The following is a 13,100-nucleotide window of genomic DNA, read 5'->3' as shown; positions in this document are numbered from 1 at the left end:
CATTTGAGTGAAAAAATTGCCCCTTGGACCCTTTTGTATCTCTCCCCTCTCACCTTAAATCTATGCCCCCTCGTTATAGACTCCCCTTTGGGAAAAGATTTTGACTATCTACCTTATCTATGCCCCTCATTATTTTATAGACTTCTATAAGATCACCCCTAAACCTCCTACTCTCCAGGGAAAAAAGTCTCAGTCTATCCAACCTCTCCCTATAAGTCAAACCATCAAGTCCTGGTAGCATCCTAGTAAATCTTTTCTGCACTCTTTCTAGTTTAATAATATCCTTTCTATAATAGGGTGACCAGAACTGTACACAGTATTCCAAGTGTGGCCTTACTAATGTCTTGTACAACTTCAACAAGACATCCCAACTCCTGCATTCAATGTTCTGACCAATGAAACCAAGCATGCTGAATGCCTTCTTCACCACCCTATCCACCTGTGACTCCACTTTCAAGGAGCTATGAACCTGTACTCCTAGATCTCTTTGTTTTATAACTCTCCCCAACGCCCTACCATTAACGGAGTAGGTCCTGGCCCGATTCGATCTACCAAAATGCATCACCTCACGTTTATCTAAATTAAACTCCATCTGCCATTCATCGGCCCACTGGCCCAATTGATCAAGATCCCGTTGCAATCCTAGATAACCTTCTTCACTGTCCACAATGCCACCAATCTTGGTGTCATCTGCAAACTTACTAACCATGCCTCCTAAATTCTCATCCAAATCATTAATATAAATAACAAATAACAGCGGACCCAGCACCGATCCCTGAGGCACACCGCTGGTCACAGGCCTCCAGTTTGAAAAACAACCCTCTACAACCACCCTCTGTCTTCTGTCGTCAATCCAAATTTGTATCCAATTGGCTACCTCACCTTGGATCCCGTGAGATTTAACCTTATGTAACAACCTACCATGCGGTACCTTGTCAAAGGCTTTGCTAAAGTCCATGTAGACCACGTCTACTGCACAGGGAATTTTTTTTAGGTATATTCCCTGCAAATTTTTTACATGGACAGGGGGGCAGGGAAATCTGAGTACAGCAGCTCTTAAAGTGCTGCTTCACTTGAAAGGAAGCTGGAGATAGACTGCTGATATTGAAGATGTCTGGAGGAGCATTGAGAACTGCTCCTTTCACTAGAGAGAGCCTGGAGGTCCTGCTGGATGAAGTGGCACTCAAGAAAGGGGTCATTTCTGGAGTGAAAGCAAACCCTCCGAACAGAATTACTGTGCAGTGGGCATTGCAGGAGATGGCAATGAGTGAATGCAGTTTTCCGCATAGGTCAAAGGAGCAAATGCGCAAAAAGTTCTCTGAACTGAGGAACAGTGCAAATTTAGGCTTGAAACACAGAGGAAAGGAATGTTGGTACCAAGTACTCGGCCCACAACATGGTGCCATATCAACAATACAGTCTGCACAGCAATGGCCCCAACTCTCACATCTGAAACCCTTTCAATACTCTGCAGATGTTCTGGGATAGTTATCAGCCTAGGCAGAGGATAAGCTTGACCTCTCAAGATCCACCTGGACATTTAGCTTTTAGCCTAAAGGGTGGAGGCACAGTGGACTGATTTAAGATAAAGGCACTGTGGCAGCTGCTGGTAAAGTGATCATTGAATTGTATGATGCGCTGTTGATGGTCACAGAAGTGGTAGCCTTTCCTTTGGAAGCAAGTTACTGGTTGATGAAGGAAACACCTATGGCTACATGGATGCAATCTGTGGCATCTTGTACTCTAGAGATTCCCGCCGCTCGATAGTATTGCACGGCCCTCTCATGCTGATGTTGGGCATCCACAGGGAGGTTGATAAACTGGCTTGAATCGCAAACAATCAGCTGCTTGATACATATATGCACAACCAACTGGATAATATCACTAATATTTCCAGAAGCAGCCTGGAATGAGTCAGCACAGTGGTAACCTTGAAACCATTGACATGTAGCAGGTATGCTGGAGTTGGCACTTTGATGGCTTCCCTTGTGAGGTGGAGCCTCAAGTGCTGCTCCTGGGTGAGGTGCAGGTAGGAACAGCAGGATCTATATAATCTAGTGAGTGGGTATCGGTGGATGCGTGTGGATTGGTGGGTACCAACTACATTCTGCATTGCCTGACCATCCTGCCTTCCCTTCATTTCTGTTCCTCTTCCTCCAGGCAACTTAAATACAAGTGTATTCCCAAAAGGAATCCCATTGTGGTCTGTGAAGTACGGGTAAATGTCCAAAACTGACAATAACCGATCAGCTGGGCCCAAGATATACATTACAGCAGTAGCAGGAAAAAAACTCCACAAAATAAATAATCCAACCAGTTACTGGAAAGAGATTTGGCAGCAGCTTTTGTACAGGCTTCTTTGACCTATATACAGATTTCTGCATTTACTGTAGTACCCAGCAATGGTGGACATCTGCTTTATAAAGAGGTTAATTATGGCGAGAGGTAATGAAGGACGATGATGGAAAATATGACATATGATGTTGTAACTTCTATGATTCTATCAATTGGGACTAGCTTAGTGGTATAAACTGGGCGACATGGACATGTTGGGCCGAAGGGCCTGTTTCCATGTTGTAACTTCTATGATTCTATGAACACCTTCATTAAAATGCATCTGGTATGAGTCGTTGTCTCTGGTGGAAGATTCAACGAACACAAATATGTATGGGCACCTGCTCATAGGAATATTTATAAAACAAAAAAGATAGAAACTGTCTACAAGAATTATAAAATGTCATGGCCACCTTTTGCTTGTGTCCATTCCAGATCTGAAATTGGGCAGTCAGGGAGTGCAAGATTGGCCCTGCCGTTTTTAAATTCTTGTGGATTGATTTTATCTTTGCCGTTTTATAAGTATTGTTACGATCAGTATTTTACTGTATTCTTTTGCTTCGGTGTAAGCCATTTCTTATATATAAACTTGACCTGCAGTTTACGCCTGAACAGTATAGGTTGACAGTGAGGTGTTCTTCTGGGTGGCCTGTAGACATCGCTTTAAAAAACACTACTTTGGTTACATGCTGCTACGTTGTAGTGGATGGACTTTGCATAGTGCAGGCAACATGTGCTTACCCATCAAAATTGTGATGTGGAGATGCCGGTGATGGACTGGGGTTGACAATTGTAAACAATTTTACAACACCAAGTTGTAGTCCAACAATTTTATTTTAAAATTCACAAGCTTTCGGAGGCTTCCTCCTTCCTCAGGTGAATGTCAAGAAATCCTCGAACCTCTCGCATTTATAAATCACAGAACAATACCTGGTGATTACAGATAGTCTTTTCAACTGCCCATTGCCAAGGCAACCAAAGTGTTCAGACAGATAGGTGTTACCTACAGGGCCTTCGAATATACAAACGGCCAGAACAACGGATGAATGGACACCGCGCAACAATCACCAGACAGGAGGGTTCCCGCCCAGTCGGGGAACACTTCAGCAGTCAAGGACATTCAGCCACCGACCTTCGGGTAAGCGTACTCCAAGGCGGCCTTCGAGACACACGACAACGCAAAATCGTCGAGCAGAAATTGATAGCCAAGTTCCGCAACCATGAGGACGGCCTCAACCGGGATCTTGTGTTCATGTCACGCTACACGTAACCCCACCAGTGAACAAAAGTTATCTGTTTTTAATATAACGGGTCAATTGCTGTCTTTTCCTTCCGGATGTTTCTATGTTTCTGCCTCTCTTTTTTTTTGTTCTGGCCGTTTGTATATTCGGTGGCCCTGTAGGTAATACCTATCTGCCTGAACACTTTGGTTGCCTTGGCAACGGGCAGTTGAAAAGACTATCTGTAATCACCAGGTAATGTTCGGTGATTTATAAATGCGAGAGGTTCGAGGATTTCTTGACATTCACCTGAGGAAGGAGGAAGCCTCCGAAAGCTTGTGAATTTTAAAATAAAATTGTTGGACTATAACTTGGTGTTGTAAAATTGTTTACAATCATCAAAATTGCATCAGGGTCCTATGTATGTCATAGGATCCCAATTATCATATGGTTGGGAGGCTCCTGCCTGTCTCTGGAAGGAGCCTTGGCCACTTATTTCAAGGCCCGGACCAATATGTGAGCTGGCAAGAAGACGGTGGGAACACAGTGGTAAATTTTCCATTTCAATTTTGGTCCCACTACCACCACCCCATTACTGTGGAAAAACCAATCACCCCCAATAATTGTATTGTCTGCTTTGCAAATATATTGATGTCAGGATTAATAGTCCATTGTAATAAGAGAATTGCAGAAATCTTTGAACAATCTTTTGATTGTTTTGAATTAATGAGATGAATTACTTCATTGGCTATGTGTTGATACTCACTGTGAGCAGAAGTTCATTTACCTTCTCAACATTGACATTCCTTGTGGCAAAACTCTCCAATTATTACAATTTCAAACATTGTAAACATATGGCTCACTTTCCAAATATATAGTCAGGGTTAATATCAGGGCTGTATTACCAGAATTTGAAATGCTTTTAAACAGTTGAAAGAATGCTATTAACCTTTTGATTATGTTGAACAATGAAATTAATTACTTCACTGCTGGCACAGTAGCACCATGTTTACACTCACTGTGAGCCTTTGCTCATTGATCTTCTGGTCAATGAAATCGCTTGCAGTGACACCCTCCTCCAAAATGACAATGTCGGATTCATTAGTGCAGTTTTCCATTTTTCTCAACTTGTGAAGACTTGGTAGTGTTCCAGAATTCAGATTGTGCAACAAACTTAATTCAAAAAACATTTTAAAATGTTAGAAATATCATAATGGGGTCATAGTTTTGCATTCCACATAATGTTCTTCACCTTCCTCTCTTCCAAGATTTATATGGAACACGAGGCACCTTCATACTAGAGTATTTTCACAATCACGTGGCTAGAGATTATCCACTTCCTAACAAAATATACAATATGACACTTGGCAACATGTTAGCAATTATATAATTGTGTAAGAGGACCTGATACTGACTCAATGGAAGTTGGGGGAATGTAACAAACAATTCATGCTGGTCCTAATGAACAAAAAAATTTGCAATTGTAATATGACAGAAGACAGTTTCTGTATCAACTCTAGGTTTAAGGGTAAATAGTTATCGGAAGCAGCAAAATCTACTGCTACTGCTGTGAATACACCAACCTTCAAACATCCACCTGTTCCATCCCCAATAAACATGAAGACAAATAATGCGGTGTGAGAGATTTTTTTCTCTGGGCGCCTGATGCAGCGCACACACACTGTGAGCTGTGCCTGTGAGGAAGTAGCTACACATGGTTTTTCCTCCCCCAAGCTATTTATAAGGGGGGGAACTCCAGAAGAAGGCCGCTGGCAGCAAGGCAAGTCCAGGAGGGTTGGTGTTTGCTGAGTCGTGCAGCTGGGGAGGAAGGGGAGCTTGGGGCACTGGACTTTGCATGTGGGACCAGAGGAGCACCCTTGCTCCTTTCAGCCCCAGAAAGGAAAGTATTTTTAAACTTACCTTAGGGGCCTCAATGATTTCCCAACTGGTTTACCTGGCAGGGCGGGCATGGCATATTCCCCACTCAGCAGCCAGTTCAAGTTCCATTAGAGTCCCATGTACTCCATTGGCTGCAATTTGCATTTATTAATGAGACACCTGCTGGAGCTCCTTAGGGGCCTCAACCACCATTAAAACCGGAATGGAGTAGGAAATGGAGCCACTCCAGTTTAACTGGTCCCCTGCTTCGTTCCCGCCAATCAGGAAGGGTTAAAACTGCCCCTCAATGTTGGCTTGTTGTGAATTCCCAATTAAACATGAAGACCTAGAAATTCCAATGGTTTTGTAGGGCAGAAACTCGATGGATTGGTAGTAGTGATTGGAATTTGGGACGCAGCCGTAATCCGCATGCTTTGCTCCACATTTAAACTCCGCCGTTAGTTTCCCTGGAAGTGAGGGCTGGAGGAAGATCTGCTTTACCAATAATGCAGCCACGCAACTGAAAGGTTTAGCACTGGATGACGTCCTAAATTCCACCACTTCTGTTCTAGGAACTGCTCATCTAAGATCTGAAAAGTGAGCAGATTGGAGCGAATGCCAGTCAAGGAATCCGCACAATTTTCCTCTGTTAATTGAAATAGAGGAAAATCAGGTAAGTTCATTTAGAGGCGTGCACTCCAACCTGCCTGATTTTCCAATATTCACTGTGCCCAGGCTATACAGTGCATCTGGGCAAAGAACAGAAAAATCTCCCCTAGAAAGTCATTACTTTGGAGAGTTTTCTTTAAATTGTTTGCACTTTATTTTGAGGTGGCTAACTTCATAGTTTCCTGTTTGAGAAATTGCCTTCAGGCAAGTCATTAATGCCTTGTTTGCCAGAGCAGCCCACTTGATTACATTTGATGCAGGATCAAGGCCAATGTGTGAGCAGGCTATTCATTTTTTAATTGGATTGCTCGGTTTCCACAAGTGCTTGACGGTATATATTGCCCTCATGTGGCCACAAGAGCCCATACCATGATCTCAACCAAAATAAATTTCTCTCCCTTAATGTCTAAATTAGTGTCAAACTACAGGCACAAGTTTTTACACATCACTGCCCACTATGGAAGGAAGTGCCATGATTCATTCATCCTACAGCAGTCCAGTGTCCCTGTGCTCATTCAGAATCAAGGGCAAGGTGCTGGTTAGTTTCTTGGAGATAAGAGTATCCAATATTATTGTGGCTTCTAACACTATTGAGAAGGACCCCCAGAAAGATATGGCAGTTTTCCACAGGAGAATATTAAAATGACCAGCTAGGAATTTGTTCTCCTATTCAGCTGGAGTTAATTCAATGATTGAGCTGTTAAACATTTTGGAAGATTACTTGTTCAACATGGATCTTTTCTGTATTTATTACATTAACTGATTCAGTCTTGTAAGTGTGAGAGATCTGTCAGGAGCCCAGGCTCCACCAGAGTATAAGCACCCGTACTGTCAACTACCATCGGGCTTTTAAGCATTTCTCTCCCTAGCTGTTAAAACAAAATAAAACATGGCATGATTAGTAGCCCTGGTTCCAAAAGAGGAAAACATTCCCTATTACAACAGGTGCTCAAAGGTGCTCAAAGTTTAGTCTTTGGGGGTAAATTTCCACGTAGGTTCTCCCGCTCGTCTGTTATAACATTGGTGAAAGAGCCACAGAAACGGTGTTCACAACACTTTTCTCGGGGTTTCCGCAGCTTTTTCACCGAAGTTACTGCGGACGAGTGGGAGAACCCAGCGGAAATTTACTCCCCTGGCGCATAAATGAGCTATACTACTCATTTTCAAATAATGGATTGTACAGCACCACAAGTTCACCTCATGTTTAAGCACATTGAAGAAAATTATGCTGTTCTTCCTCAGTGAAATAATCAAACGACACTTTGAATAAAAGTTGAACTAAATTATAAAACTTGCACTGATAATCACAGATCAACAATGCCGGAAAAAAATGTTTTCTGTAGATAACCAGTTACATTTAGGTAGGATGTGCTCAAAGAATATACTTTGGAGAGACTTATAGAACCAAACTTATAAAAAAGATTGAGAGGACAAATCATGCTGATCTTTAACTTGCTGGGATAATGATGGAGAAGAGGTAAGCAGGCAAATTGATTCATTTGACTTGGGCTGTCAGCACAAAATAATTTAAAAATTAACAAACCCCAAGCAAGGCCAGAGATTACAGGTGCAGATATGCTGCCACTTTTGTGCTGATGCAGTGATTTTAGGAGTGCATCAAACATGAAAGTGACTCAGGTGTAGGCTCCTGATCTGGTGTTTGAGTGCACGAAGGCCAAGTAATGTGAGACCCCCCCCCCATCCCCCAAAAGTCCTTTTAATACTAAATTAAACTTGCACTAAACTACAGTACAAATTTTGTGTGGAATCATTTTAATGGTAGGACAAAACAAACACTCCCACAATAATGCAGACCTGAAGCTCAGTGCTGATCAGACTAAAGTAGGTCTGCAATATAATAAAGGTTTTCAACAGCAGGTTTGTAGCTGCTCCTTCACCTTCTTCTGTCGCCTCTCTCCCATGGTCTTAATCATCACCAAGGCCGTCTCTGACCACTTCCTTGTTTGTCACATCACACATGTCCCCCTACCCTCCTTCAACTCCACTTCCTTCAGCATCCGGTCCTGGAAAAAAACTATCCTCCAAGTAGCTTACAACTGCACTTTCAAATTGCCAACATTATAGCCTTTCAGCACAATATCACTGCTATTGATTTGTTCAAACATTCCCACACCTCTACTTTCAATGCTCTCAATCCCAACAAAACCTCAGTGTCTCCTATTCCTGTCATTCTCCCTGGCACATCCCTTATGTTTGGTCCCTCAAGCACAAGGGGTGCAAACTTGAATATACCTAGCACAAGAACATCCATCACAAGAACTCTAGGGACTTGAGCACAAATTCTAGGCTAACACTCCAGTGCAGTACTGAGGGAGTGCTGCACTGTCGGAGGTGCCTTCTTTCAGATGAGATGTCTACCCTCTCAGGTTTTTGTAATAGATCCTATGGCACTATTTCGAAGAAGAGCAGGGGAGTTCTCCCCAGTTCCCTGACCAAATTTTATCCCTCAACCAACACCTAAAAACAGATTATCTGGTCATTATCACCCTGCTGTTTGTGGGACCCTGCTGTGGGCATGTTGGCTGCCGCTTTTCCTACATTTACAATGGTGACGACACTTCAAAAGTACTTTATTGGTTGTAAAGCACTTTGGTATGACCATAGGTCATGAAAGGCGCTGTATATATGCAAGTGGATGCCTGTGTCCAGCGGTGTGCCTCAGGGATCGGTGCTGGGTCCGCTGTTATTTGTTATTTATATTAATGATTTGGATGAGAATTTAGGAGGCATGGTTAGTAAGTTTGCAGATGACACCAAGATTGGTGGCATTGTGGACAGTGAAGAAGGTTATCTAGGATTGCAACGGGATCTTGATAAATTGGACCAGTGGGCCGACGAATGGCAGATGGAGTTTAATTTAGATAAATGTGAGGTGATGCATTTTGGTAGATCGAATCGGGCCAGGACCTACTCCGTTAATGGTAGGGCGTTGGGGAGAGTTATAGAACAAAGAGATCTAGGAGTACAGGTTCATAGCTCCTTGAAAGTGGAGTCACAGATGGATAGGGTGGTGAAGAAGGCATTCGGCATGCTTGGTTTCATTGGTCAGAACATTGAATGCAGGAGTTGGGATGTCTTGTTGAAGTTGTACAGGGCATTGGTGAGGCCACACTTGGAGTACTGTGTACAGTTCTGGTCACCCTATTATAGAAAGGATATCATTAAACTAGAAAGAGTGCAGAAAAGATTTACTAGGATGCTACCGGGACTTGATGGTTTGACTTATAGGGAGAGGTTAGACAGACTGGGACTTTTTTCCCTGGAGAGTAGGAGGTTTAGGGGTGATCTTATAGAAGTCTATAAAATAATGAGGGGCATAGATAAGGTAGATAGTCAAAATCTTTTCCCAAAGGTAGGGGAGTCTATAATGAGGGGGCATAGATTTAAGGTGAGAGGGGAGAGATACAAAAGGGTCCAGAGGGGCAATTTTTTCACTCAAAGGGTGGTGAGTGTCTGGAACGAGCTGCCAGAGGCAGTAGTAGAGGCGGGTACAATTTTGTCTTTTAAAAAGCATTTGGACAGTTACATGGGTAAGATGAGTATAGAGGGATATGGGCCAAGTGCAGGCAATTGGGACTAGCTTAGTGGTATAAACTGGGCGACATGGACATGTTGGGCCGAAGGGCCTGTTTCCATATTGTAACTTCTATGATTCTATGATAAGTCTTTCTTTTCTTTCCTTTTTTGCTTATCCACATCAAGCTCACAGACACAGACAGGGCTGTGCCCCTGGTGGAAAGAAGCTGCAAGTCAGGTTGTAACAGTTTGGAAAAATCTGTCAAAGTATCAAGGTGAAAATGCAGCGCCCTGGTATCTTTTGCATCCACCCGAGAGGGCAGATGGGATTTTGGCTTAATGTCTCATCCAAAAGATGGCCCCTCCACCAGTGCAGCACTCCCTCAGTACTCCACTGAGATATGTACCAACATTTTGTGCTCATATCTCTGGAGCGGGACTTGTAGCCACAAGCCTCTGACTCGGACAGGAGTGCCACGACTGAGACCAGGCTGCATTTTACATGACCTGTCTAATGCAGCAATGCACTGCTGACTGATTGATGTGACTAATGCCAGCAGAGGCCACCGGGAGGCATCTGGTGATATAAAAATGTCATGATGTCACCTTCACAGCCACAAACAAGGCTGTGCTCTTTGTGGAAAGAGGCTGCAAGTCAGATTGTAATAGATTGGAAGACTCTGTCAAAGCGTGAGGAAAAAATCCAGATAGCTTTCTTGTGGTCTATAGAACCTGTGGCATGGATACCCGCAGATCGGATGTTGCCTGAGTGCACGATGCCGCATCTCCTGGCTTCCATTCTTTCCTCCTCAAAGCATGGAAACAGTGTAATCCCCAAAGGGAAATCCATCTTTTGACTATTGCTTTAAATTCTCTACAGGGTGAGCAAATACCTTTAAATACTCAGATACTGCAGCTTTTAAGTATTAGAAATGAATTTCAGCCAAAACAGTGTTGCAGAACCGCTTCCCTGTGTAACCTTTCACCTTCCCCATCCTTTCCAGCCTCTGGGATACCGTACTGACCCAGTGGTGGTAATTTGTAAGGGTGGTAAATGGGCAGAAACTCAGGGGAATCCAAGGAGGTAAAGGTCACACCTCCTCTTTCATCTATATCCAGCAGGCCACTCAGGGGGGGTCACCGGAGGTAAATAATGGTGGTCAGTTTTTAGGACAGAGTTTCAGCCGAAGGCCTCTCTGCCCCATTTTACTTGTCAGACTGTTTCTGAATGACACAAAAACAGAAACTTTTTATAAAGAAATTCCAGGCCTAAAAGTCAATGTCTTGTAAATTTTCAAATACTAATTATTACATTTGGATAGATGATGCACTCAACCCCCTGTGGTGTGCAATTGTCACAGAAAGCTTCTAGTGGACTCTGCTAAATCTCTGAACATCAGCAAGCAGTCAGACAGATTCCGTCTGACAATTCTTCAGATCCTGGATTTGAATATGGCTGATTTCACCAAGCTCAGGAGCAGATCCACCCCACCAGGAGATATTCCAACCTGCTCACCATGAGTATCGGGTGTCCAAAATATGTAATGCTTATGGACAGGGTCAGTGCATCACCCACGGACATGGCTGCAATACCGGAAGAAGTTCAATGACCTCACGAGAGCAGCAAAGGTGAGTACACCTCTTCATTTCTCCATCAATCTCAGCTGCACTTCACAACACTCCTTTCACTAACCACACTCAACAATTAGAGAACTATAGAGTAGTGATAATGGAGGACTTCAATTATCCCAATATAGACTGGGATAGTACCAGTGTAAAGAGCAAAGAGAGGGAGGAATTGCTGAAATGTATACAAGAGAACTTTCTTGATCAGTGTGTTTCTAGCCCAAACCAGGAGGGAAATAATGCTGGATCTAATTCTGGGGAATGAAGTGGGGCAAATGGAGCATGTTTCAGTGGGGAGCATTTTGGGAATAATGATCATAATATAATTAGAATAGGTTTAGAATAGTTATGGGAAAGGACAAGGAACATTCAAATGTAAGAATACTTAACAGGAGGGCGGCTAATTTCAGACAGTTAAAAAGGGAGCTTGCCCTGGTGGATTGGAATCAAAAATTGGTAGGCAAAAATAGTAATTGAACAATAGGAGGCCTTCAAGGAGGAAATGGTTTGACCTACCCTCCATCATAAGGTCAGAAATGGGGATGTTCGCAGATGATTGCACAGTGTTCAGTTCCATTCGCAACCCCTCAGATAATGAAGCAGTCCGAGCCTACACGCAGCAAGACCTGGACAACATCCAGGCTTGGGCTCATAAGTGGCAAGTAACATTCGATCTAGATAAGTGCCAGGCAATGACCATCTCCAACAAGAGAGAGTCTAACCACCTCCTCTTGACATTCAACGGCAATACCGTCGCCGAATCCCCCACCATCAACATCCTGGGGGTCACCATTGACCAGAAACTTAACTGGACCAGCCATATAAATACTGTGGCTACAAGAGCAGGTCAGAGGCTGGGTATTCTGCGGCTGGGTATTCTGCAGCAAGTGACTCACCTCCTGACTCCAAAGCCTTTCCACCATCTACAAGGCACAAGTCAGGAGTGTGATGGAATACTCTCCATTTGCCTGGATGAGTGCAGCTCCAACAACACTCAAGAAGCTCGACACCATCCAGGACAAAGCAGCCTGCTTGATTGGCACCCCATCCAACACCCTAAACATTCACTCCCTTCACCACCGGCGCACAGTAAGCTGCAGTATGTATCATCCACAGGATGCACTGCAGCAACTCGCCAAGACTTCTTCGACAGCACCTCCCAAACCCACGACCTCTACCACCTAGAAGGACAACACCACCTGCATGTTCCCCTCCAAGTCACACACCATCCCGACTTGGAGATATATCGCCGTTCCTTCATCATCACTGGGTCAAAATCCTGGAACTCCCTTCCTAAGAGCACTGTGGGAGAACCTTCACCACACGGACTGCAGCGGTTCAAGAAGGCGGCTCACCACCACCTTCTCAAGGGCAATTAGGGATGGGCAATAAATGCCGGCCTTGCCAGCGACGCCCACATCCCATGAACGAATAAAAAAAGTACAGAGTAGACACATTCCCACAAGGGGGAAAGGAAGGACATCCAAAGCTACAGCTCCCTGGATGACTAAAGATATGGAGATTAAAATGATACAGTAAAAGGAGGCTTATGACAAGTGTAAGGTTCATAATACAGTAGAGAACCAAATTAAATACAGAATGTACAGAGGAGATCTAAAAAAGGGAATAAGAGGGACAAAGAGAGAATATGACAATCGATTAGAGGCTAAGATTAAAGGGAACCCAAAAGTCTTTTATAAACATATAAATAGTAAAACGGTAGTCAAAGGAAGGGTGGGACTGATTAGGGATTAGTGACAGATATACCAAGCCACTGAAATGCTTTAAGTCTATATCTCAGAGCTTTGTTCTTGTTCTATAAATTGAAAGAACTCA

Source organism: Heptranchias perlo, chromosome 2, assembly GCF_035084215.1.
Source record: "Heptranchias perlo isolate sHepPer1 chromosome 2, sHepPer1.hap1, whole genome shotgun sequence".
Lineage (NCBI taxonomy): Eukaryota > Metazoa > Chordata > Chondrichthyes > Hexanchiformes > Hexanchidae > Heptranchias > Heptranchias perlo.
The sequence above is the reverse complement of the archived record's forward strand: the minus strand, read 5'-3'. Positions refer to the sequence as shown.